Source organism: Aquarana catesbeiana, linkage group LG01 (assembly GCF_042186555.1).
Source record: "Aquarana catesbeiana isolate 2022-GZ linkage group LG01, ASM4218655v1, whole genome shotgun sequence".
Classification (NCBI taxonomy): domain Eukaryota; kingdom Metazoa; phylum Chordata; class Amphibia; order Anura; family Ranidae; genus Aquarana; species Aquarana catesbeiana.
In genome coordinates, this window is record NC_133324.1 from 35,542,755 (window position 1) to 35,569,153 (window position 26,399).

The window sequence follows — 26,399 nt, forward strand, 5'->3', positions numbered from 1 at the left end:
CTGTAAATACTGCAGCTGCCTGCCTGTGGTACTTATAGGATCAGAAGAACACCACCAATTTTCTTCAGGTAGCTTTAGGTGCACACTGTGCAGAGGACGCACTACACTAACTGTAAATACTGCAGCTGCCTGCCTGTGGTACTTATAGGATCAGAAGAACACCACCAATTTTCTTCAGGTAGCTTTAGGTGCACACTGTGCAGAGGACGCACTACACTAACTGTAAATACTGCAGCTGCCTGTGGAAAATAATAGGATCAGAAGAACATCACCAATTTTCTTCAGTTAGCTTTAGGTGCACACTGTGCAGAGGACGCACTACACTAACTGTAAATACTGTAGCTAATAAGACTAATAGGATCAGAAGAACACCAGCAATTTTTTTCAGGTAGCTGTAAATACCAGTAAATGTCAGTAGGAAGAGAATAACAGGAACGGATCTAGCTAAACTGAATACAGTATATATCTATCTATTATATATATATATATATATATATATATATATATATACATATACATACATACACACACACACACACACACAAAACACCTAGGATGCATATATATATTACACTGTATATACAATACACTGTAAGTGAAGCTAACTGACTCGCCTGCCTACTCTATCTAACTTGTCTCAAAGGACACTGTCTCACCGTCTATCTCTCTCCGCCGCCGCAACACACTACACAAGGCCGGCCACGCAGGCCAGCCAGCAAAGCACTGCGCTGCAGCAGTGAATTATGGGCCGTGACGCGCCATTCGATCGGTCGAACATGCAATGTTCGAGTCGAACATGGGTTCGACTCAAAGCTCATCCCTAGATAGCGCCAGTCACATGGGCTGATGGTAAGCAGGAAGTGTAAATGAATGCAGCCTAACAGAGACATGGCAAACACAGGGCAAATGTCTGGTAAAAAAGCCAGCGAAATACGGGTCATAATGCCACGTGACAGGCTCAAAGGATGAGCACATGACTAGAAAGGACATCACATGACCAATACTGATAGAGCCCTGAGTTAATCACATGAAAGCGGCTCTAGCTTTAAAATTATACTACTTAATAGACCGCAGACATAAAAATAAATGTCATGGTGGCTCATACAACCAAAAACATATTGGTCCGAGCAGCCGTAAAGACAAACAGCTGCCAGGACAGAAACATCAATGGCGATAAGCCGACTTACGGGTCCCGGGGCCAAAATCGGAAGTAAATGGCTGCGTGACCGGAAGTAAACAATCACCTAACCGGAAGTGATCCCGGAAACCAGGAACAACTCAATCACATGTCAAAACAACGGTCACGTGACCACAAGTGCCTGGCCTAAGGATCTTCATAGAACAGCACAGATGGGACACAGCTTTTGATGCTAAGCTGTGAAACCAAATGGGCCATGAATAGATGGGAAAAATGAAACAAAATAACAACTGCAAATTAATCAGGGACATGACAAAAATTGGTCAAATGAACCTAGTAAATTACAGTAAATTCCAATCAAATGATTATAACAAAGATATGGAAAAAAACAAAACAAACAGAACTCATATACAATAAACCATGAATGTATAAATGTACAAAATGTAAGTACATAATAGTGAATGAAGAAAGAAAAACTAAATTGTAAATCTAAGAATGCATGATCTTAAAATGCATAAATACCGTAGACTTGAGCCTGATTGATGAATGAGTTGATATCCCACTCCACATTTATCCCGAATGATGAGTAGGATCTCAGATCATATATCCAGTATGTCTCAAGGCGAGAGACCCCGCACAAACAGGACTCCCCCCTCCAATGAGGGACAAATTAATCGATAATCTGAAACAATGTTCCTGTGGGATCCTTATTATGAAACTGTGAATAGTGAGTATGTTTACTATTCCCATTTTTTATACCGGCCACGTGTTCATTCACACAAATGGAAAATATCCTGATTTATACGACCCACATATTGCTTTTTACAAGGGCAGGTTAGCAGGTACACAATAAATTTTGTAGCAGAGGCAGTGAAATGTCTCATAGAGTAAATTTGTGCAGTGACAGTTGAAGTGAAGGTGTCTGTTTTTTGTCTTCCTCCAATATTCTGGAGGCACACATTACATTTTCTACCGGGGTAATAACCCTTTCACTGCTGAAAAAAAGAGACTTTAGAGGGGTCAATCACATTAGGGGCAATTTGCCCCTTTATTGATCGTGCCCCTCTAAATACCACCCCAGCCTTTTCTGGAAGGGCAGGGCCCAGCAATCTGTCGTTCAGGAGAACTTTCCAATGCTTCCCGAAAATTTCTCTAACTTGCCTAGATTGAAGCGAATGAGTAGTGAAGAAAGATCATTTGAACCTGAAATCAGAAGCACCCTTAGGACATTCCATGAGTAGAAATTCTGTCTATTTGCAGTGCTTTGTCTATGTCAACCTCTAAGTCAACCGGATCATAACCCTTTTCTATAAACCTTCCTTTAAGAACCTTTGACTGAAGAAGGAAATCTTCAGTTCCTGTGCAGTATCGGCGTAGCCATAAAAACTGGCTTTGAGGAACCAACTTAACTGCTTCATATCCGCGATATGGCCAAATGACGGCAACAGCATGCATCTACATCGCCGGGACTACGTCTATTTACGTCGTCCCGTGCACGAGCGGCCTGTGCGCCCCCTGCAGGGTGCACGTGGCTCGCTTGCTGATCAGTGAGTCTATGAGACTCACCTGATCACAGATCAGAGTAAGGGGTCGGTCCCGACCCCTTACCACATGATCAGCTGTCAGCCAATGGCAGCTGATCATGTGATGTAAACAGAGCCGGTAATCAGCTATTTTTTCTCCTCTCGCTAACAGCGTGAGGAGGAAAAAAACCAGCCGATCACCGGCGGCCATGAGAGGGACATCAGTCCCAATCACGGTGATCATCTGCCCCCTGCCAGTGACACCTAAGAAAAGGGAGCAGTGCTGCTTACCAGTGCCCACCAGTGTCACCCATCAGTGCCCACAGTGCCACCCATCAGTGCCCACAGTGCCACCCATCAGTGCCACCCATCAGCGCCCACAGTGCCACCCATCAGCACCCACATCAGTGCCACAACAGTGCTGCACATCAGTGCCACCTATCAGTGCCCATCAGTGTCACCTACCAGTGCCCATAAGTGCCCATCAGTGCTGTCCATCACTGCCCATCAGCGCCTCCCATCAGTGCCGCCCATCAGTGCCACCCATCAGTGGTACCTATTAGTGCCCATCAGTGCCACCTATCCGTGCCACCCATCCATGCCACCCATCAGCTCCCATCAGTGCCGCCTTATCTGTGCCCATCAGTATCGCCTTATCTGTCCCCATCAGTGCTGCCTTAACTGTGGCTATCAGTGCCGCCTTAACTGTGCCTATCAGTGTCGCCTTAACTCTGCCTATCAGTGCCGCCTTAACTGTGCCTATCCGTGCCCATCAGTGCAGCCTATCAGTGCCCACCAGTGCCGCCTCATCAGTGCATATCAATGAAGGAGAAAAATTACCTGTTTGCAAAATTATATAACAAACTATGAAACATGATTTTTTTTTTTAATTTTTCCATCTTTTTTGTTTATTTAAGCAAAAAATAAAAATCCCAGCTATGATCAAATACCACCAAAAGAAAGCTCTATTTGTGGGAAAAAAATGCTAACAATTTCATTTGGGTACAGTGTTGTATGACCGCGCAATTGTCATTCAAAGTGCAACAGCGCTGAAAGCTGAAAATTGGTCTGGTCAGAAGGGGGGTTTAAGTGCCCAGTAAGCAAGTGGTTAAGCCACTTTGTCTGGTGGCAGCTGTCAACCGGAATATATCTGTTTCGGTCTGTTGGCTTAAAGTAGGTCTTAAACTCTGGTGCCGATCGACAACCATTATCTCCAGATCTAAGAAATGAATGGAAGTTGAGCTGGCCTCATAGCTCAAAAGGATACCTTGGTCATTGAGATTGAGTGCAGCCATAAAAGCATCCAGGGATTTACGGTCACCTTTCCATAGGAGGAGGATGTCGTCAATATACCTAGCCCAGAGAACCAGTTTGGGTGTCTGGGAGGCATAGATGACATCCTCCTCCCATTGGGCCATGAAAAGATTTGCCAGACTTGGGGCGAACTTCGCCCCCATAGCCACTCCTTTTTTCAGTAAATAGAACTGGTTTTGGAACCAAAAATAATTATGCTGAGTGTTAAACATGAGAAGTTGCATAATAAAATGATGCTGTACCAATGGAAGAGTGGTATATTTTGACAGATAATTTTCTACAGCGGAGAAGCCCAAAGCATGGGGTATGCACATATAAAGTGCGGCAACATCCGCTGTTATCAAATTCATCCCCTCCCTAAAGTCAACCGCCTTGAGAAGCTTAATGGTGTCTCTGGTAATCTTGAGAAAAAAAGGAATGGAACAAACAATCGGTTGAAGATGAAAGTCGACATATTTCCCAATGCGAGAGGTAACGGAGTCAATTCCGCTGACTATGGGACGGCCAGGTTGATTGACAGGGTCCTTGTGAACCTTGGGTAAATAATAGATGGCAGGAATCTGTGGAACAAAGTGAACAAGAAAACTTCTTTCCTTCTTATCCAGGATCCCTAGTGAAAAACCTTCATCAATCAATTCGACCAAGGCATTTCTATAATTGGTCATTGGATCTGAAGGAATAAGACTATATGTGCCGGGGTCGTACAAAAGTCTAGTCATCTCCGTGACGTAGTCCTCTTTGTCCAATGTAATGATTCCCTCACCTTTGTCGGCGGGGCGAATAATTCAATTTTTTCGTTTGCATATTTGTTTTAATCCAACCATAATATTTGGATCAACATGGACTTTTTTAGTTCAGATGGGTAGTTTTTCTAGGTCCTGTAGAACCAGGCTTCGAAAAACCTGAATAGATGGTGCTATGGTACCAGGGGGGTTAAATAAAGAAGGATTAGATAACCCTGAACGTACGTACCCATTAGTTGTAGGGATAACCCCTGCAGAGATAGAACTAAGCTCGCAGGGGTGACTCTAGGAGGCTGAGAAAGGAAATGTCTCTGAATGTTCAGTTTCCGAGTGAACTTTTGGACATCTATAAAAGGTGGTAAATTTATTGAGGGATTTAGGAGGAACATATTTCAATGTCCAATACCGATTTCTCGGCATCGGTCAAGAGAATAGAACTAAGGTTAAAAATGCCGGCACCTTTCAAGTTCTTTTTCTTTTGCCTTTGATCCTCCACCCCCCTCAAGTCCCACTTTTCTTTCTTGGCTTCCTGGGTACTCTGGCATGGGTCTCGGAAAACCCAAATATTGAGTGGAGTTGAATTTTGATTGTATTTATAGGGCGAACTATCACATATATCATCATCCCTATCATAATACGAATAGGTATCTTGATAGGTATCACATGGGGCATTATCCCTGAATGGTGCAAATCGATTCTGTGTTCGAATCGGAGTTCCCTGATTATAATCATGATTCTGATATCTCCGATTCTGATTATCATAATGGTTCAGCCAATTTTGAGAGGAACTTCTATGTTCCTCTCGATAGTGATGATCAATGGGATGTTCCCGATGTTGACCCCTGCTTCCACCTCTAGACCCCCTGCCTCTGGTGTGAGAAACTGGGGGGGGGTAAGAAATGGAAGGGTATGAGAGGGCATTCCTTGGGGCCTGATTCTTAAAAGGTCCACCTTTAGAGTCCTGAGTATGACTCTGATTATGGTGAGACCCAGAATCTGTCCTCTGGGGTGGCTCATATACCAACCTCCTTTCAGGGTTAGGAGCTATATAATTGGAGGCCTCTATGGGAGGAGTATCTTCCTCCAAAGTGGTAGGTGTAGTAACCTTTTCTGCCAATTAAAGACAGAATTAGTCTTATAATCGTGAGATCCCTATTATATTTTTTTTGTTTTCTGCTTCTTTGGTCTTTTTCTCCCTTCTCTAAATTATTTTTCAAATTGGTAGAAAGTGCAATGTATTCCACTGTAGTCTTATGTGGAATCAATCTATCCCTGAGATCTTTAATTTCTTTATCTATCAGGGATAGTTTGGTTTGTTTTTTTGTCTATTAAAAAATGTAAAAGTTGTATCCCTACCTCATTGAAATATCTAAACCATGACTCCAAATTGGGGTCATCTTGTGGATAAACGTCCCAACGAAGCTCCCAGAATACCATCTTTTCCATGACATACTGCTCAAGCAAAGCTGTGTCCCATTGGAGATTTAGTTCACTGATCATCAGGTTTTTATGCCTGAGGAACGGTCCACCAATCTCAGTGTCAGAACTAATGGTGATAAAAACACATCCGGTGTTGAAGGACCTGGCGGTCCTATACTCAAGAACATCCATGTAAGGACAAAAGGGAGGTGTATTTGAGAGATCTAGACCTATCTAGATCTAGATCTAGATCTAGAGATACACATATACATATATACACACACACACACACATACATACAGTCTAAAATACAGTCTAAAAGTCAGCATTGCACTAACCTTTCTTCAAGGCCTCCTGAAGAAGTTTAATCCTCTGCTCCCTCTGTGAAGGCAGGGTGAGTTCTGCAACCTTACTCTCGTAACATGGATCAAGAAGGTTTGCCAGCCAGTAATGATCCCTCTCCGTGATAACATGAATCCTAGGGTCCATTCGGAGGCTTTGCAGAATCAGGGAGGCCATTCAGCGTAAGTTTGCAGAGGCATTCGATTCTGAGTCCTTTGGGTCACTAAGGATCACATGATCTATAACAACCTCCTCCCAGCCATGTACAATTCCTTGGGTTTCTGGGGACTGAAAACCATCCTTTAAAGACTGCTGCTGTGTGTTATCCTCCATGTCCATGCTGACACAATCCTCCTTCTCTCTTCTTCCTATGTGTTTGATGGGCCCGCGGGAATACTATCTGGATAAAGGGGGCCTTGAGAGGTAAGGAAGTCCTCCTCTTCCTCCCACTGTTCTGCCTCAAGTGCCCTGTCCATTATTCCACAAACATGTGCTCCAACAGGAAGACAAGAGGGACAGTATCACTGATGCATGCATTGTCGCTGCTCACCATCCTCGTGGCCTCCTCAAATGGTGACAGGACAGTGCATGCATCCTTGATCAGTAGCCACTGGCATGTCGAAAAGAAGCCAAGCTCCCCTACCCTGCCCTTGTGCCATACTCGCACAGGGACTCATTGATGGCCCTCTGCTGCATGTGAAGCCACTGCAGCATTGCCATGTCGAGTTCCAGCTGGTGGGCATGTCACAAATGAGGCAGTTGGTGGGCAGGTTGTATTCCCTCTGAATGTCAGCCAGCCGAGCACTGGCATTGTATGACCGATGGAAATGACCACAGACTTTTCTGGCCTGCCTCAGGAGATCTTGTAAGCCTGGGTACCTGCTCATGAACCACTGCACCACCAAATTCAGGACGTGTGCCAAACATGGAACATGGGTTCAAGTGTCCCTGTAGGAGGGCAGAGAGAAAGTTGGTGCCATTGTCGCATACAACCATTCCTGGCTGAAGCTGACGTGGCATCAACCACCTCTGAGCCTGCCCCTGCAGAGCTGACAGAATCTCTGCCCCAGTGTGGCTCCTGTACCCTAAGCAGATCAACTCAAGCACCGCATGGCATCTTTTTGCCTGAGTGCTTGCATAGCCCCTTGAATGCTTACGGAGCACCGCTGGTTCAAAGGACAAATCTGCAGAAGAGTCCATAGAGGGAGAAGAAGAGGAGGGGGTGGAGGAGAGAGCTGTGGCAGAATCACCACTAGAATTTTGGAGGCGTGGTGGCGGAACAAGTTCCAACAATACTGAACCCTGTCCTGCATCCTTCCCAGCTGCCAGCAGAGTTACCCAGTGCGCCGTGAAGAAGGTAATATCCCTGCCCATGCCTGCTAGACCATGAGTCAGTGCTAAAATACACCTTACAGCTGACCGCCCTGTCCAACGAGACCAAAACATTGCCTTCCACATGCCGGTAGAGAGCCGGAATGGCCTTCCATAAAAAGAAATGGCGTTTTGGAATCTGCAACTGAGGTAAAGCAGATTCCACAAAATCACTAAAGGGGGAAGAGTCTACCAACTGAAAAGTCAGCAGTTGCAGTGCTAGCAATTTGGCCAAGGTAGCATTCAGACGCTGAGCATGTGGATGGCTGGGACCAAACTTCTTTTTACGGTTTAGCAACTGGGGTAGGGAAATGTGCCTTGTAAAATCAGATGGTGGTGTACTGCTAGCAGATTGGCTGCAAGTACTTGGGACTAGGGATGAGCTTCATGTTCGAGTCGAACCCATGTTCGACTCGAACATCGTCTGTTCGCCTGTTCGCTGAATTACGAGCGATATGGGCCGTTCGCACCAAATTTGTGTGGTGTCACGGCCCATATTTCACTGTGGCATCCCTGTGCATTGCTGGCTGATGATTGGCCAAGCATGCACTATGACCCGCATGCTTGGCCAATCACAGCGCCGTCTGAACAGAGAGCCGTAATTGGCCAAAGCCAAGGAGGCTTTGGCCAATTATGGCTCAGGGAATTTAGTACACGCCCCACACTATATAAGGCCATAGACAGAGAGACAGTGTCATTTGATTTAAGTTAGATAGATTAGGCAGGACAGTCAGTGAGTTAGCTGCACTTACAGTGTATTGTGTATTTATATGCATCCCAGGTGTTGTGTATATATATATATATATATATATATATATATATATATATATATATATACACACACACATATACATATATACTAGATCCGTTCCTGTTATCTTCCTACTGACAGGCAGGCTTGTCTTGTTACAGTATTTACAGCTACCTGAAGAAAATTGCTGATGTTCTTTTGATCCTATTAGTACCACAGTCAGGCAGCTAGACTATTTACAGTTAGTGTAGTGCGTTCTCCTCACAGTGTTCAGTTAAAGCTACAAGTTAGTTTAGTGTGACCTCTGCACAGTGTTCAGCTAAAACTACAAGTTAATGTATTGCGTCCTCCTCACAGTGTTCAGCTAAAGCTACAAGTTAGTGTAGTGCGTCCTCCTCACAGTGTTCAGCTAAAACTACAAGTTAAAGTAGTGCGACCGCTGCACAGTGTACAGCTAAAGCTACAAGTTATGGTAGTGCGTCCTCTGAACAGTGTTCAGCTAAAACTACAAGTTAGTGTAGTGCGACCTGTGCACAGTGCTCAGCTAGAGCTACAAGTTAGTGTAGTGCATCCTCTGAACAGTGTTCAGCTAAAACTACAAGTTAGTGTAGTGCGACCTCTGCACAGTGTTCAGCTAAAGCTACAATTTAGTGTAGTGTGACCTCTGCACAGTGCTCAGCTAGAGCTACAAGTTAGTGTAGTGCGTCCTCTGAACAGTGTTCAGCTAAAACTACAAATTAGTGTAGTGCGACCTCTGCACAGTGTTCAGCTAAAGCTACAAGTTAGTGTAGTGCGTCCTCTGAACAGTGTTCAGCTAAAGCTACAAGTTAGTGTAGTGCGACCTCTGCACAGTGTTAAGCTAAAACTACAAGTTAGTGTAGTGCGACCTCTGCACAGTGTTCAGCTAAAGCTACCTGTAGAAGGTTGGTGGTGTTTTCCTGATCCTATCACTACCGCAGGCAGCTAAATAAGCTACAAGTTAGTTTTTTGCAAGCTCTGCACAGTGTTCAGCTAAAGCTACCTGTAGTAGGTTGGTGGTGTTCTCATACTACAGGCAGGCAGTTGATTTTGCTAGCTGCAGTATAAATATATATATATATATATATATATATATATATATATATATATATATATATATATATATATATCCCAGCTTAGTGCAGCTACAGGCTATTAGTATGTCTGGAAGGCCAACAAGGAGAGGCAGTCACAAGCCAATAAAAGAGGGCAAGCAGGCTCTGTGTCTAGAGGCAAAAGTGCTGGTCATGGAGACGGTGCATCCTCATCAGCACGTGGCCGTGGGACACGCTTGGCCTTTTTTTCGGCAGCTTGTCGTGTTGAGCCCCAACATGCGGAAGACTTGGTTGAGTGGATGACCAAGCCGTCCTCATCCTCCTCATCCTCTCTCACCCATGCTCAGGGTACTTTGTCTGGCAAAGCAGCTGCCAACGCGGACTCTTCCCTCGGCTCAATGGCATCAGTGACTCCTTCCCTAGCCCCACCATGTCCTCCTGAGGAGTCCCTCGAACTGTTTGACCACAGAGTTGGGTACATGCTCCAGGAGGATGCCCAGTGTTTAGAAGGCTCTGATGATGATACTGAGCCAGATGAAGGCAGTAACGTGAGCACGGACGGAGAGGGTGCCCAAGAAGGACAGCAATCAGTCATGTTCCCCTGCTGCAGCATACTGCCAAGTTTGCTCCAGTGATGAGGAGGGAGGGGATGATGAGGTCACTGACTCAACGTGGGTGCCTGATAGGAGAGAGGAGGAGGAGGAGCAGGCACATCACCAACGAGGCAGGATGCCCTCCAGGGGCCAGTCTATGGGCAGCACACTGACTGCATCACACCCCAAAGCTCCGCATGTGCAGGGCGCTGCTGTCTCTGCACGTTATTCCAAAAGTTCTTTGGTGTGGGCCTTTTTTGAGACGAGTGCATCAGATCGCACTGCTGCTATTTGCAACATATGTCTCAAGCATATCTCGCGTGGCCAAAACATCTCCCGCTTGGGCACCACATGCTTGACCAGACATATGTTAACCTGCCATGCAGTTCATTGGCAAGCGTATCTAAAAGACCCACACCAAAGAACGACCAAAGAGGACCGCTCCTTGCTCCTCATCAGCTGAGATCTCAAACCCCACTATACCTTCAGTCCTCTCTGAGACCCTCACTGAGAGGAATGAAGGTGTAGAATTAGGTGTGTCAGGTACTTGTGGGCAATTTGCTTTCAGTACACCGACTTCAGATTGTACCAGGCAAATTTCCCTGCCCCAGCTCCTGCACCACCAAAAGAAGTTCGCTCCCAGCCATCCACATGCCCAGCGGTTGAATTCTAGCTTGGCAAAATTGCTAGCACTTCAACTGCTGCCTTTTCAGTTGGTAGACTCTGCCCCCTTCCGTGAGTTTGTGGAATGTGCGGTTCCTCAGTGGCAGGTACCCAAACGCCACTTTTTCTCACGGAAGGCGATTCTGGCTCTCTATCGGCATGTGGAAGGCAATGTCCATGCCTCACTGGACAGGGCGGTCAGCGGTAAGGTGCATATTACTGCTGACTCATGGTCCAGCAGGCATGGACAGGGACATTACCTAAGTTTCACGGTGCATTGGTTGACTCTGCTGGCAGCTGGGAAGGATGCAGGACAAGTTGCAGTAGTGTTGGAGGTTGTTCTGCCACCATGCCTCCAAAATGCCACTACTAATGATTGTGACAGACCTCTCTCCTCCACCCCCTCCTCTTCTTCTTCCTCCATGGCCTCTTCCTGTGCTTTGTCCTCAGAACCAGCGGTGCTCCATAGACGTTCAAGGGGCTACGCAAGTATGCAGGCCAAAAGATGCAATGCGGTGCTTGAGCTGGTGTGCTTGGGGGACAGGAGCCACACTGGGGCAGAGGTTCTGTCAGCTCTGCAGGGCCAGGTTCAGAGGTGGTTGACGCAACGCCAACTTAAGGCAGGAATGGTGGTTTGTGACAATGGCACCAACCTCCTCTCTGCCCTCCAACAGGAACAAATGACCCATGTGCCCTGTTTGGCTCACGTCCTTAACTTGGTGGTGCAGCGGTTCTTGGGCAGGTACCCGGGCTTACAGGATGTCCTGAGGCAGACCAGGAAAGTCTGTGTGCATTTCCGCCGGTCCTATAATGCCAGTGCTCAGCTGGCAGACCTCCAAAATGAGTTTAACCTGCCCAAGAACCGCCTAATCTGTGACATGCCCACCAGGTGGAACTCAATGTTGGCCATGCTGCAGCAGCTGCACACGCAGCAGAGGACCATCAATGAGTACCTGTGTGACTATGGCACCAGGACAGGGTCAGGGGAGCTTGTTTTTTTTTCCCCATGCCAGTGGGCCATGATCAGGGATGCATGCACTGTCCTGTCACCATTTGAGGAGGCCACGAGGATGGTGAGCAGTGACAGTGCATGCATCAGTGACACTGTCCCTCTTGTCCACCTGTTGGAGCACACGCTGCATGGAATAATGGACAGGGCACTTGAGGCAGAACAGAGGCAGGAAGAGGAGGTCTTCCTTAGCTCTCAAGGCCCCCTTTATCCAGACAGTGTTCCTGCGTGCCCGCCGATCACATAGGAAGAGGACGAGGAGGAGGAGGAGGAGGATTGTGTCAGTATGGAGGTGGAGCCTGGCACTCAGCATCAGCAGCAGTCTTTAAGGGATCAGTCCCAAGAAACACATGGACTTGTACGTGGCTGGGAGGAGGTGGCTGCAGACCATGTCATCCTTAGCGACCCAGAGGACTCCGGACCGAATGCCTCAGCAAACCTACACTGCATGGCCTCCCTGATCCTGCAAAGCCTGCATAAGGATCCTCGTATTCGTGGTATCAAGGAGAAGGTTGAGGACCTTATCTTGCCGTCGCAGAGGGAGCAGAGGATGAAACATCTTCAGGAGGCCTTGCAGAAAGGCCTGTGCAACGCGTTCCCAGAGACTGAGAGGTTACAAACTCCTGTTTCTGGACAACGTGTTGCTGAGGCTTCGGCCAGTCAAAGAAGGAGCGGTGGAGAAGGTGGCCGTCTGACCGATGCGTTCAGACAATTTTTTAGTCCGCAGCCCCAAGGTATGATCGGTTCCAGCAACCATCGCCAGCGTCTGTTTTACATGGTGCAGGAATACCTAGGGGCAAGATCTGACTGATCTCACCTTTCCCACCGAAAATCCTCTGGGTTACTGGGTCTTGAGGATGGATCACTGGCCAGAGCTTGCACAGTATGCAATTGAGCTACTGGCCTGTCCTGCATCCAGCGTTCTTTCGGAGCGCACATTCAGTGCTGCTGGAGGCTTTGTAACCAGTCACAGGGTGCATCTGTCCACCAACTCGGTCGATCCACTGACCTTCATAAAAATGAATCAGTCTTGGATCACCACCAGCTACCAAGAACCTGATGCTGATGTAACCGAATAATTTTTTTTGAAATCTCAGATCCCTTCAAAGACTGCCTATGCTGATGCTGAGTGACTATCCTGAGTAATTATCCTCTTCCTCCTCAATGATCACGCTGATAGCTTGTAAGAACATTTTTGGTTCTGGGCGCTGCCACCAGTGCCTAAGGCCCAATTTTTCAGCCCCTGTTTAATAGGGGCGTATAATTACAATTTTTGATGCAATACTTTGCAGCACGACTCATTCCTGCGTTCCAACTAGAGTATCTGTGAGGGGTTGCAGTGTTGTGGCACCAACATCAGTGCCTAAGGCCCAATTTTTCAGCCCCTTTTTAACAGGGGCGTGTAATTACAATTTTTGATGCAATACTTTGCAGCAGGGCTCGTTCCTGCATTCCAACTAGAGTATCTGTGAGGGGTTGCAGTGTTGTGGCACCAGCACCAGTGCCTAAGGGCCAATTTTTCAGCTCCTGTTCAACAGGGGCATGTAATTACAAGTCTTGATCTAATATTTCACAGCAGGGCCCATTTCTGCGCCCACCAAGAGCGAGTGAGGACTTACAGTGTTGTGGCACCAGCACCACCACCAAAGGCCCAATTTTTCTGCCCCTGTTCACCAGGGGCATGTACCGTATTTATCGGTGTATAACACGCACCCCAAGTTTAGGAGAGAATTTTAAGGAAAAAAAATTTTAGGAGAGAAGTTTAAGGAAAAGAAACTTACATTAAAATGCCCATCAATGCAGCCTCATCAGTGTTCATCTGCAGCCTTGTTAGTGTCATTGCAGCCTTTTCAGTGTCAGTGCAGCCTTGTCAGTGCAGCTTTGCCCCAGTGCAGCCTTGTCAGTGCAGCCTTGTCCCAGTGCAGCCTTGTCAGTGCAGTCTTGTCAGTGCAGTCTTGTCAGTGCAGCCTTGTCCCCAGTGCAGCCTTGTCCCCAGTGCAGCCTTGTCAGTGCAGTCTTGTCCCCAGTGCAGTCTTGTCCCCAGTGCAGCCTTGTCCCCAGTGCAGCCTTGCCCCAGTGCAGCCTTGTCAGTGCAGTCTTGTCAGTGCAGTCTTGTCAGTGCAGCCTTGTCCCCAGTGCAGCCTTGTCCCCAGTGCAGCCTTGTCAGTGCAGTCTTGTCCCCAGTGCAGTCTTGTCCCCAGTGCAGCCCTGTCCCCAGTGCAGCCTTGTCCCCAGTGCAGCCTTGTCCCCAGTGTCCATGCCTACCGCCTGCCGCTGACATACACATGCTAGTAGTTTTAAATATGGCGCCGCGGAGTTTGGAGGGACTAGTCACCGGCGGAACTGAACGAACGCCGTCGAGATACACATAGTCGAGTGTATTCGGCTCTTTCCGGCGCCGCTCACAGTCCCACCCAGTCCCGCCCTATGATGGACATAACACAGGTCCAATGGAGGGACTGGGTGTGACTGTGAGCGGCACCGGAAAGAGCCTAATACACTCGACTATGTGTATCTCGGCTCTGTGATTTCGGCGGCGCTCGTTCAGCACCGCCGAGTCCCTCCGAACTCCGCGGCGCCACATTTAAAACTACTCGCTAAGTGAATGTCGGCGGTGATCGCCGACATTCACATAGCGATAGCGGGGATCGGCGTATAACACGCACCCACGACTTTCCCCTGATTTTAAAGGGAAAAAAGTGTGTGTTATACGCCAATAAATACGGTAATTACAATTCTTGATCTAATATTTCACAGCAGGGCCCTGTGAGGGCTTACAGTGTTGTGGCCACAACAACACCTAAGGCCCAAATTTCTGCTGAGTATATAGGGCAGGCCCCTACTTTCAAGCATCCAACTTACAAATGACTCCTACTTGCAAACGGAAGGAGACAACAGGAAGTGAGATGAAATCTACCCCTAGGAAGGGAAATTCTCTCCTGTAAGAGTTAATATGGGAAAAACATTTCTCCTTTCCACTGATGCTTTGTCACCAATCCTTGTTTCACAAAAAAACCCAAATTTTCAAAAAACATTTGTCATTGGGACAAAAAGTGAGGTGAAATCTTCTGAAGATGAGCACAGACAGCAAAACAAAAGTCACAGGGGTGATAACCCTTCCCTATGTTTTCCAAAAAGCTTAAAATAGATTTTTTGGCTGGAGCTAAACACGTTAAAAATGTACCAGTTCAAAATTACAAACAGATTCTACTTAACAACAAACCTACAGTCCCTGTCTTGTTTGCACCGCCTGTATACTGCTGTTCAGAGTGCACAGCCTGTATACTGCTGTTTCCTTTTTTAATTTGGGTGCGGGATTCCCCTTAATATCCGTACAAGACCCAAAGGGCCTGGTAATGGACTGGGGGGTACCCATGCCATTTGTCTCACTGATTTTCATCCATATTGCCAAGACCGACATTACATTAAAGCCACAAGCAGTTTTAAATTACTTTTTTTCCTTTAAAAATTACATTTTGTGCAGGGACTGTTCTAAGCACAGGAAACACGCACCACTTTACAGGCATACCATAGACACCCCCCCAGGTACGATATTTAAAGGAATATTTAACTTTTTTTTTTTTTTTACTTTAAGCATCATTAAATTCACTGCTCCCGAAAAAATGGCCGTTTTTAATATTTTTTTTTGCATTGATACATGTCCCCTGGAGCAGGACCCGGGTCCCCAAACCCTTTTTAGGACAATACCATGCAAATTAGCCTTTAAAATGAGCACTTTTGATTTTGAACGTTTGAGTCCCATAGACGTCAATGGGGTTCTAACGTTCGTGCAAATTTTCGATCCGTTCGCAGGTTCTGGTACGAACCGAACCAGGGGGGTGTTCGTCTCATCCCTACTTGGGACACCTATTGCTATATTTATTATTATTAAATAGGATTTGTATAGCGCCAACAGTTTATGTAGCACTTTACAACTTGAGGGTAGACAGTACAAATACAATACACTTTATTACTACAGTAGGAATCAGAGGGCCCTGCTCCTTAGAGCTTACAATCTAAGAGGGAAGGTCAAGAGATACAAGAGGTAATAATTGTGGGTGATGTGCTTATTGAGAAGATAAATATGCAGTTGTTAGGTGGGGGCCAGATAGGCTTCTCTGAAGAGATGAGTCTTCAGGGATTGTCTGAAAGTGGATAAAGTAGGAGAAAATTGGACAGATTGGGGTAGAGCATTCCAGAGGATGGGAGAGGCTCTGGAGAAGTCCTGAAGGCGAGCATGGGATGAGGTGTCAAGGGAGTTTGAGAGCAGGAGGTCTTGGGAGGAGCGAAGAGAATGATTGGGTTGGTATTTTGAGACAAGATTAGTGATGTAGCTGGGGGGCCAGGTTGTGTATGGCTTTGTTATAGTTAGTATCTTGAATTTAATTCAGTGGCTGAGTGGCAACCAATGGAGGAATTGGCAGAGGGGTATAGCAGGCGCTGAGTGGTTTGTAAGGTGGATGAGCCTTGCAGCAGCGTTCATGATGGACTGAAGTGGGGATAGCCTATTTAGAGGTAAGCCAATGAGGAGGGAGTTGCAGTAGTCAAGGCGGGAGATGACCAGGAAGTGGATTAAAAGCTTTGTGGTGACATTGGTTAGGAAGGGGCATATTTTGGAGATGTTGTGGAGGTTGAGGCGGCAAGTTTTGGATAAAACATTAAAAAAAAATACAACAAAAAATGTGTGCTCATAATCAGTGTAAAAAAGAAAACTTGTATTGAAGCAATTCCAATCAATATATTGCTGTCAATGGGTGATATATAATGAAATGTGTACTAGTGTGCTTAAAAACAATGCACTACTTAAAACTTCCCGCACTGAATAGGTAACTAAATAAACCAGTCCTCAAGTAAAAAAGCTTCTCAGCCGTAAAAGGAAAGGAGGTAGTCCATAGAATGGATAACAGAAGAAAAAGTTCCATATGTAAATAGTCACTTCATGAAAGCAGAGGAAGACATCCACAATCCATCAGGTCAGAAGCCACACAGGTAAATGGAGAAGGGGGAGTATGTAGACAAAAACTCTCACAGAATCCAACAATGTTAGAAGATGGACCCTTACCCTCAATGGTGGACCTCCCTTCTGGCGAGGTCTTACGTGCAGGCAGACTTAGCCCTCTGTGGGGACTGTGGGTAAATGATATCCGAATCAGCTGATGTACCATGCGTCTCCGACCTGGCGTGAACCAACTCGTCCACCTGAGGAGGGGTGATAAAGACCTTTTCATGGCTTGTGGGCTTAACAAGTAAGTTTTGGATAGCAATAGTATGTGGGGCTGAAAGGTTAGTTCAGAGTCCAGAATTATACTTAGGACCTTGGTGTGGGGGGACAAGTTGATGGTTGAGCCATTGATATTGACAGAGAAATCAGGGGAAGCGGCACCTGAGGGAGGAAATATCATGAGCTTGGTTTTGGATAGGTTGAGTTTGAGGAAGTGATGTGACATCCAGGCTGATATGTCTGCTAGTAAGGCAATCAACTGACCCAGGGAGGTGGTGTAGATAGAGAAAAGGAGAGGTCCAAGAACAGAACCTTGGGGGACCTCAACGGAGAAAGGAATAGGATAGTAGGAAGTAGAGTTGTAAGTGACACTGAAGGAGCAGTGGGATAGGTAGGATGAGAACCAGCGAAGAGTACTGTCATGGAGACCAAAGGAGTGGAGTTTATTGAGGAGGAGGGGGTGGTGCACTGTGTCAAAGGCAGCAGAGAGATCCAGGAGAATTAGTAGAGAATAGTGTCCACTGGTTTTAGCCGTTAGTAGGTAATTTGAGAGTTTAAGGAGAACAGTTTCCGTGGAGTGTTGAGGGCGAAATCCAGACTGAAGGGGATCAAAAGGTTTATGCATGGTCAGATGGGCACTTAGTCGGTTGTAGACCAGTCTTTCAAGAAGTTTGGAGGAGAAGGCAAGTAAGGAGATGGGACGTAGGTTGTTAAGATTGGTGGGGTCCAGTGAGGGCTTTTTAAGTATGGGGGTGACTAGTGCATGTTTTAGAATTTGTGAAGATGCCACAAAAGAGGGAGAGGTTGAAAATGTGAGTTAGAGAGTGTAGAATTGAGTCAGAGGGTAAGCATAGCATTTGAGAGGGAAAAGGATCCAGGGGGGCAGGTGATTAGATGAGTGTTAGATAAAAGTTTAGCAACCTCATTAATAGTAGCAGGGTTGAATGAGGGAATTAATGATTGTATCTTTGGACATGGGGTGTTGCATGGGGGAAGTTTTTGCGCATTGGAGAATGAATTGTATCAATCTTAGTTTTGAAGTGATTGGTGATCTTCTGGGCAGTGAGTGAGTTAGAGGGTGGAGGCTGTGGAGGACAGAGTAGAGTGTTGAAGGTAGAGAAGAGTTGACGTGGACTAGATGAGAAGTTGTTGATGAGTGTGATAAAATAGGTCTGTTTGGCAGTGTGAAGGCAGGAATAGTCGGGGCCTAATTCTGCGTGTAGTGAGGGGGCAAGCTTGCCTAGGGAGGAAGGCAGTGAGCTGTTGTAGATAAAAGTAGCTAGGTTGGGGCAGGACAGGGGTGAGATTTTGTCATAGAGGTGATCAGTAGCAGAGTAGAGAAGAGAAGGGTTGAGGTGGCGAAGGTTTCTTTTTTAATCAGAAAGGTTTTTATTGTCGCAAAATCAGAGGTACAATAAGAACATACATAGGAACATCACTTTATGGTATACAACAATAACAGTGTAGCATACAGATGGTGATATAAGGCACGTAAACCCAGGGTATGGCGTTTCTGTTAAAATATCTATGACCAATGAACCCATTCTTTGTTTTTAGCATTGTACATTCCAATGATAAGCGGATAACATATTAGGTGACACACTGGTAGTCATATACACTAGGGTACTGAGATTGAACTAACTAACTAATTGAACTAAGTGAAGAGCATTTTTTTTTTTTTTTTTTTTTTTTTTAGGGATCAAGGGAGTTATATTTGAAGGAGTCAATTGAGAACTAGCTAGGGTGGTGTCAGGCCCTAGGTGTCCAGCCAAGGCTGCCATATTTTATTGAACTTGTTAACCGCATTTCTGTGTTGATACGTCAACTTTTCTTTAATTAGAGTGTTGTTTACCTGCTCAATCCACTGTTTTGTTGTTGGGCTGTGCGGTGATAGCCATAAATGAGCTATCTGCTTACGGGCAATATACAATAATCTTAAAACAGCCACATTTGTTGGAGGGGAAAAGAATTCCTCATCAGCCGCACCTAACAAGCAGGTGACCGGGTGTAGTGATACAGTGGCTTGATAGACAGATGATATGGTATTAGTTACAGACCTCCAATATCTGAAGAGTTTGGGGCAATGCCAAAGCAAGTGTATGAGGTCTCCATCGGCCCCCCCCACATCTGGGGCACAAAGGGGACTCCCTCCTGCCTCATCTGTGAAGCAACACCGAGGTGCGGTAAGTTCTGTGTAGGATGCATAGCTGGGAGAGCCTATATGATGGCGACACCGATACTGTTGGCAAAGACTGTAAACATAGTTCCCAGTCTTCGGCACCAATCTCTCCTAGGTCTTGTTCCCACCTATGTCTGCATTGTAGTTTGCTGCATCCTGTGTCCTTGATAAGAGAGTGCTATATATCTGCAAGATCATGCCTTTTTCATTCTGTGCCTTATTATTAACGGGTGTTCCAAGTGTTCCAGCCTGGACAGTTGTGTCTGCGATTGTAAAGCATGGCAAAGTTGGAAGTATTTATAAAAGTTGTGCTTTGGTAGCCCAAACTCTTCCTGTAAGTTAGTGAAGGATTTGAGGATGGTCTGGTTATAGAGTTGCACTATGTAATGAATGCCCTTAGCCTCCCAGGACTGAAACCCCTCTAGTTTCTGCAGTTCCATGTAGCACGGGTTGTGCCACAGTGGGGTGTGAACCATAATGCCCATCATGCCCAGACTGTGTTTGACGAGGGCCCATATTTTGGATAGTAAGTGTATGGTAGGCATAGATTTAGGGAGCTGGGGGAGATCTGCCTCAAGATGTGAGACGGCGGGGAGGCCACCAGGGAATAGTAAGCTGCGGATAGGGTCCGTGATATCTACCCCTCCCCAGCCACCCAAATGCTGAAGCTGTGAGGCTAGAAAAAAAGTCTCATATTGTGGACTGCCAGTCCCCCCTGGTCCTTACTATATTGTAGTCTGGAGAGTTTGATTCTAGCGATCTTTTTTTCCAGAGGAGGCTTCTAAATATAGTGTCAATGCCTCTACGTGGGATCAATTGCGGGGAGTTATGCAGTATGTATAATAACTGAGGTGCCCACAACATCTTTATAAGATTGGCCCTGCCAGTGATTGATATGCCTTTGTGAAGTTGGAAAGGGTCAGAGAGATCGCCATTAATTCGTAATCTGGCCGTGGGGTTCGTGTAGAGCAGCTGGACCCATTTAATGAAGTTATAACCCAATCCAAACCTTTCCAGGACCTCCCACGGGTATGGCCGCTCGGCGCTGTCAAAAGCTTTGGCAGCATCGAGGGATAGTACTGCCCTATTAGCAGGATTGTCTACTGGAACCTGTAGGTGGAGGAACAAACGTCTTATGTTTAGTACCGTGGATCTGGAGGGAATAAACCCTGACTGATCCCTGTGAATGAGCTTTTATATGACAGATGCTAGACGAGTGGTCAATACTCTGGCCAGAAGTTTCACATCCGTCGTTAGCAAGGAGATGGGCCTGTAGGAGTCTGGGAGGAGAGGATCTTTACCTGGCTTGGGTATTAGAACTATAGTGGCCTCCGTCATAGATGGGGGCAATTGACCTAGTTCTACGGCCTTGGATAAGGTCTGCTTCAATTGTGGTAGTAAGGTGTCAGCATATTTTTTGTAAACCTCTGCCAGCAGCCCATCCACCCCCGGAGATTTGCCAGGAGGGGAGAGGGCCAGAGCCTCTAGTAATTTATTGGTTGTGAGTGGGGCATTTAACATGTCCCTATCAGACCGATAGAGGCACGGCAGAGTGCACCCAGAGAGGAAGTCCCATATATCAGTGGGAGCGGAGGAGACCTTGGAGGAGTACACTTCTATATAGAATTCTAGGAATGTCGCCATCACACCTGGATGAGTAGTCACCACCTGGCCTGAAGTGTCCTGGACAGCTGCTATGAAGGAGGGACCTCTACCAGACTTAGCCATCATGGCCAGAATGTGTCCGGTGTTCTCCCTCTCCTCATAGTATCTTTGTTGCAATAAGAAACGTTTTCTGCTTTCAATATTATTATGTGCATGGCCAGCTTTTGTGCTTCGGACCGTCTTCGTTCACTATGGTCAGTTGGGTTTGTAGTGAACCCTAACTCTGCCTCTCTTAGTTCCTTAGGACAGATAGCTCCCAGGCCTTGGTCTTAGTCTTTATGGAGGAAATTGTTTTGATGAACTGGCCTCTGAGAAAGGCCTTAAGGGCATCCCAGCACATACCTGAGGATGCTGTGTTTTTATTAATGGTGATAAAATCCGCAAGAGCGGTAATTAGTGGGTCTGATGTAGGAAACAAGGAGAGCCAGAATGAATTAATTTTCCATTGGTTCCTCTTGCTGGGGCCAGCGGTGGTTATCATGACCCAGTATGGCGAGTGGTCAGAGACCGTTCTTGGTTCATACTGAGCATCAGCAATAAAAGCTAGCATTTCCCCATTGCAAAGACCAAGGTCAATTCTGGAGAAGCCCCTGTGTGATGCAGAGTGGCAGAAGTAAGTCTTAACCTGAGGGTTTCTTAGGCGCCAAACATCATGTAGTCCCATCTCCACTAGAAGATTGGCAAATGGTGTCGGGCCAACAACCTTTAGTCGGTTGGGGAGAGCAGTCTTAAATTTATCTAGCTGGAAGTTTAGGTAGTTATTAAAATCGCCCACAATGATGGCTGGGACATTGGGATGGTGGGCGTGGCGAAGGTTTCTACGTGTAACTGTTAGGCGGTTGGAGGGAGAGGAGGTGGAAGACAGGGAGAGAGCAAGCTAATAAAGAGGTGATCAGAGAGTGGGAGAGGATTGTTGGAAAGGTTGCACGGAGTGCACAGATAGGAGAAGACAAGGTCAAGGGTGTTGACGTTGGAGTGAGTAGGAGCCTGTATCCATTGCTTAAGGTCAATCGATGAGGTTAGACTGAGAAGTTTAGACGTAATAGTAGTTTTAATGTTAACAGGGATGTTGAGAACATCACCGAGAATAATTGTGGGGATTTCAGAAGAGAGAAAGTAGGGTAGCCAGGCAGAGAAGTCACTAAGGAAGGCTGATACTGGTTCAGGGGGCCTGTAGATGACAGCAATTATTGCTATACCTTCAGTCCTCTCAGTAAAGGTTTTTGAGAGGACTGGAGGTATAGTAGGGTTGGAGATCCCAGATGAGGAGCAAGGAGAAGTCTGCCTTTTTCTTTGATGTGGGTTTTTCAAGTGCTGTTGCCAATGGACTTGTTTCCTTGTGAGTTTATGTGAAATCTCCATTAATAGCTGTAAAATATTGTAATTATGAATATATTTCATTTAGCTTGTATCTATGTAGGGCGCAACATATTATCTTCACAGAAATCTCTGGTAGACCAGACAAGTCGGTTCCTAGGCTTGTGTATACAAACAATGGGATCCACTTCAAAGGATCCCATGTTTGGATATACAATGAAGGGAGGCCAACCCGTAATCAATGCTTAACTTCCCGGGAAAATTCAAGTTAATCTCCTGCTCAGAATAGTCACAAGGATTTGCATTAAAGGGGGCTGACTTATGCAAAATATAGGGATTGGAGATGTAGCCAGTCCTTAACCAGGAATAGGGAAGCTCACCAATCAGAGCCATGCTATGCCAACCAATGAGGCATCAGTCTGTAATGATATACACAGACTAGATAGGAGGGAAACACACACTTTTATGGGAGGGCAGCCATCACAATGGAACCTTGGTGCAAAAGGTAATTATGGGAAAGGTCTGCATTTTACTTGTAACTAAATATGTTTGTAGATTAATGTTTTAAGAAATATACTCTGCATTCCTTCATGTAATTCTCTTATTTTAACCTAATATTTTCTTCCTTGGTGTAGACTATAGATAGATGGTTATGTATTAAATAGACTTTCAACTACTCACCAATAAATGTTGTTATTGTGTTAAAGCTTTCACTCATGGTCAAAGAACTCTCATTTAACCCAAATTATATCTGAGAGATATTAAATCGGAAACAGACTGCATGGGAGGTCGTCATATGTCTGGTCAAGTGTGTGGTGCCCAAGCAGCTGCTGCTCTGACCATGCTTGATCCGCTTCAGACATAGGTTTCAAACAGCAACGGTGCGATCTGCTGCACTTGTGTCAAAAAAGGCCCACACCAAGGCCACTCTTCAAAATCAGCAGGGAGTCAGCAGTGCCCTGCACCTGCAGAGCTCTGCAGTGTGATGCAGTAGGGTGGCTGCCCTTAAGCTGTCCCTAGAGGACATCCTGCCTTGTTGGAGTTGTGCCGCTTCCTTCTCCTCCTCCTTTCTTCTATCAGGCACCCAAATAGAGTCAGTGACCTCATCATGCCCTCCCTCCTCAGCACTGGAGAAAACTTGGCACTATGCTACAGCTGGGGGAACATGACTGCCAATTTGTTGTCCTTCTTGGGCACCCCCTCTCTAGGCTCAGATGGTGGTGAGCCTCTCACTAGGTTCATGTTACTCCCTTCCTCAACCTGGGAACCAACATCAGAGCCTTCAAATTGCTGTGCATCCCCCAGCAGCATGTACCCGACACTGTGGTTGAATAGTTCGGGGGACTCCTCCTGCATGATGATGGGGCTACGGAAGGAGTGACTGTGGACAAGGAGCCGGTGGAATAGGCCGCTTTGGCAGCTGCATAGGAAGGCAAACTACTCTGAGCCTGGGTGACAGAGGATGAGGAGGATGCGGACTGGTTTGTTATCAACTCCACCAACATGGCCAGCAGCAGAGAAATAGGACAAGCGTGCCCCACGGCCACCTGAAGAGGATGCACCATGTCCATGACCAGTACTATTGACTGTAGACACAGAGCCTGCTTGCCCTCTTTTAGTGGCTTATGAGTGCCTGCCTCTCCTTGGTGGCCTTCCGGACATGATGTATATTTTGTTTTGCAACACGGCACTACACTGTATTGTGTAATGTGTACACCACCAGAAAAGTAGTAGCGACTGCACTACAGCTGCACTGTATTGTAATTACAATTTTTAATCTAATATTTCACAGCAGGGCCCATTCCTGCACCCACCAAGAGTATCTGTGAGGGATTACATTGTTCTGGTACCACCAACACCTAAAGCCCAATTTTCTGCAGAGTATATAGGGCAGGCCGTATAGTATATATACTTCTGTTCAGAGAATATAGTGCCTAGGGGCCCCCACCAACGCCTTTTTTTTTAATTTGGGTTCCCCTTAATATCCATACCAGACCCAAAGAGCCTGGTAATGGGCTGGGGGGGGGGGCCCATGCCATTTTTCTCAATGATTTTTATCTATCTTACCGAGACCCGACAAAACTTTTACAGCCGCAAGCAGTTTTAAATTACTTTTTTCCTTTTAAAATCATATTTTGCTGTGGTATTGTTCTAAGCACAGGAAAACTGTGCCACTTTACAGGCATACTATAGACACCCCCAGGCACAATATTTCAAAGAATATTTCATTTTTATTGTTTCACTTTAAACATTGTTAAAATCACTGCTCCCAAAAAAACAGCCCTTTTTAAAACTTTTTTTGCATTGATATCTGTCCCCTGGGGGGTCCCCAAACACTTTTTATAGCAATAACATGCATATAAGCTTTTAAAATTAGCACTTTTGATTTTTCACATTCGAGTCTCACAGACTTTAACAGTGTTCGCCTGTTCGGACAAACTTTTTGCATGTTCGCATGTTCTGTGAACCAAACCGGGGGGGGGGGGGGTGTTCAGCTCATCCCTAGTCACCATGTACACTCTAGGAAGAAAGGACTTCCCAAAATTGGTGGTACTGCCAAATGTGGCAAATGCAACTTCTGTCAGTATATTTGGGAGGCGCAGAAAATTTTGTTGCCCAATGGCAGGTTGTTAGGACCTCATTACTTTGCTAATTACCAATTGGTAGGCATCATGTACTATATGGAATACCAATGTGGTATGTGCTACGTTGGAAAGACCAAGAGGCCTTTTTTCCACAGAATTAGGGATCACGTGGGATTGGTAAATGCAAAGAAATTTGAGAGTCCCATAAGTTGTCACATGAGACTTTACCACCAATTTGATGCTACTAAGATGAGGTTTTTTGTCTTGGAATACATCCCCCTAAACGAGAGAGGGGGTGATGTAGACAAGTTGCTTTTACAATGAGAAACAAAATGGATTTTTAATCTTTCTGCCATCAAACATCCAGGGCTAAATGATGTGCTAAGTTTCAAGCTGTTCTTATAGGGTCAACCAGGACCTTGGGATGATTTGCAGCCCTAAGGTGCCTCGGTTCTCTATTACCCTCGTCAACCATCATTCTTATATATATTAATGAAGGGGCCTAGGCAATGGTTAATCTGCATTTCAAATGTTTTTAATTGTTTTTGTGAAGTTCCTCTGATGGTGTGTCACTCTGATTCCTAATGCCTTCAGGTGGCATCCCTGTTTTGTTTCCTATTTTCCCATGTTCTCCTTTTTTGGTAATCACCTGTGTTATGATACCCATTTTTTCTCAGTTTTTTTTTTTCCCCTTTGAAAATTCAGGAATCGCTTATGTTATGATACCCATTTCTGAACCACATCCAATTTGATGTTGTTCCATTTCCATTCTTGTCTTTATGACTGCCCTTTCCCTTTAAAATTTACTTTGTTTAGGGTGCAAGTTGTATGATTTAATTAATATAAATATATATATATATATAGTCTTTTTGGGAAAGATGCAACAAGTTTTTCACACCTGGATTTGGGGATCCTCTGCATTCCTCCTTGCAGATCCTCTCCAGTTCTGTCAGGTTGGATGGTAAACATTGGTGGACAGCCATTTTTAGGTCTCTCCAGAGATGCTCAATTGGGTTTAAGTCAGGGCTCTGGCTGGGCCATTCAAGAACAGTCACAGAGTTGTTCTGAAGCCACTCCTTCGTTATTTTAGCTGTGTGCTTAGGGTCATTCTCTTGTTGGAAGGTAAACCTTCGGCCCAGTCTTAGGTCCTGAGCACTCTGGAGAAGGTTTTCATCCAGGATATCCCTGTACTTGGCCACATTCATCTTTCCCTCAATTGCAACCACTCATCCTGTCCCTGCAGCTGAAAAACACCCCCATAGCATGATGCTGCCACCACCATGCTTCACTGTTGGGACTGTATTGGACAGGTGATGAGCAGTACCTGGTTTTCTCCACACATACCGCTTAGAATTAAGGTCAAAAAGTTCTATCTTGGTCTCATCAGACCAAAGAATCTTATTTCTCACCATCTTGGAGTCCTTCAGGTGTTTTTTTAGCAAACTCCATGCAGGCTTTCATGTGTCTTGCACTGAGGAGAGGCTTCCATCGGG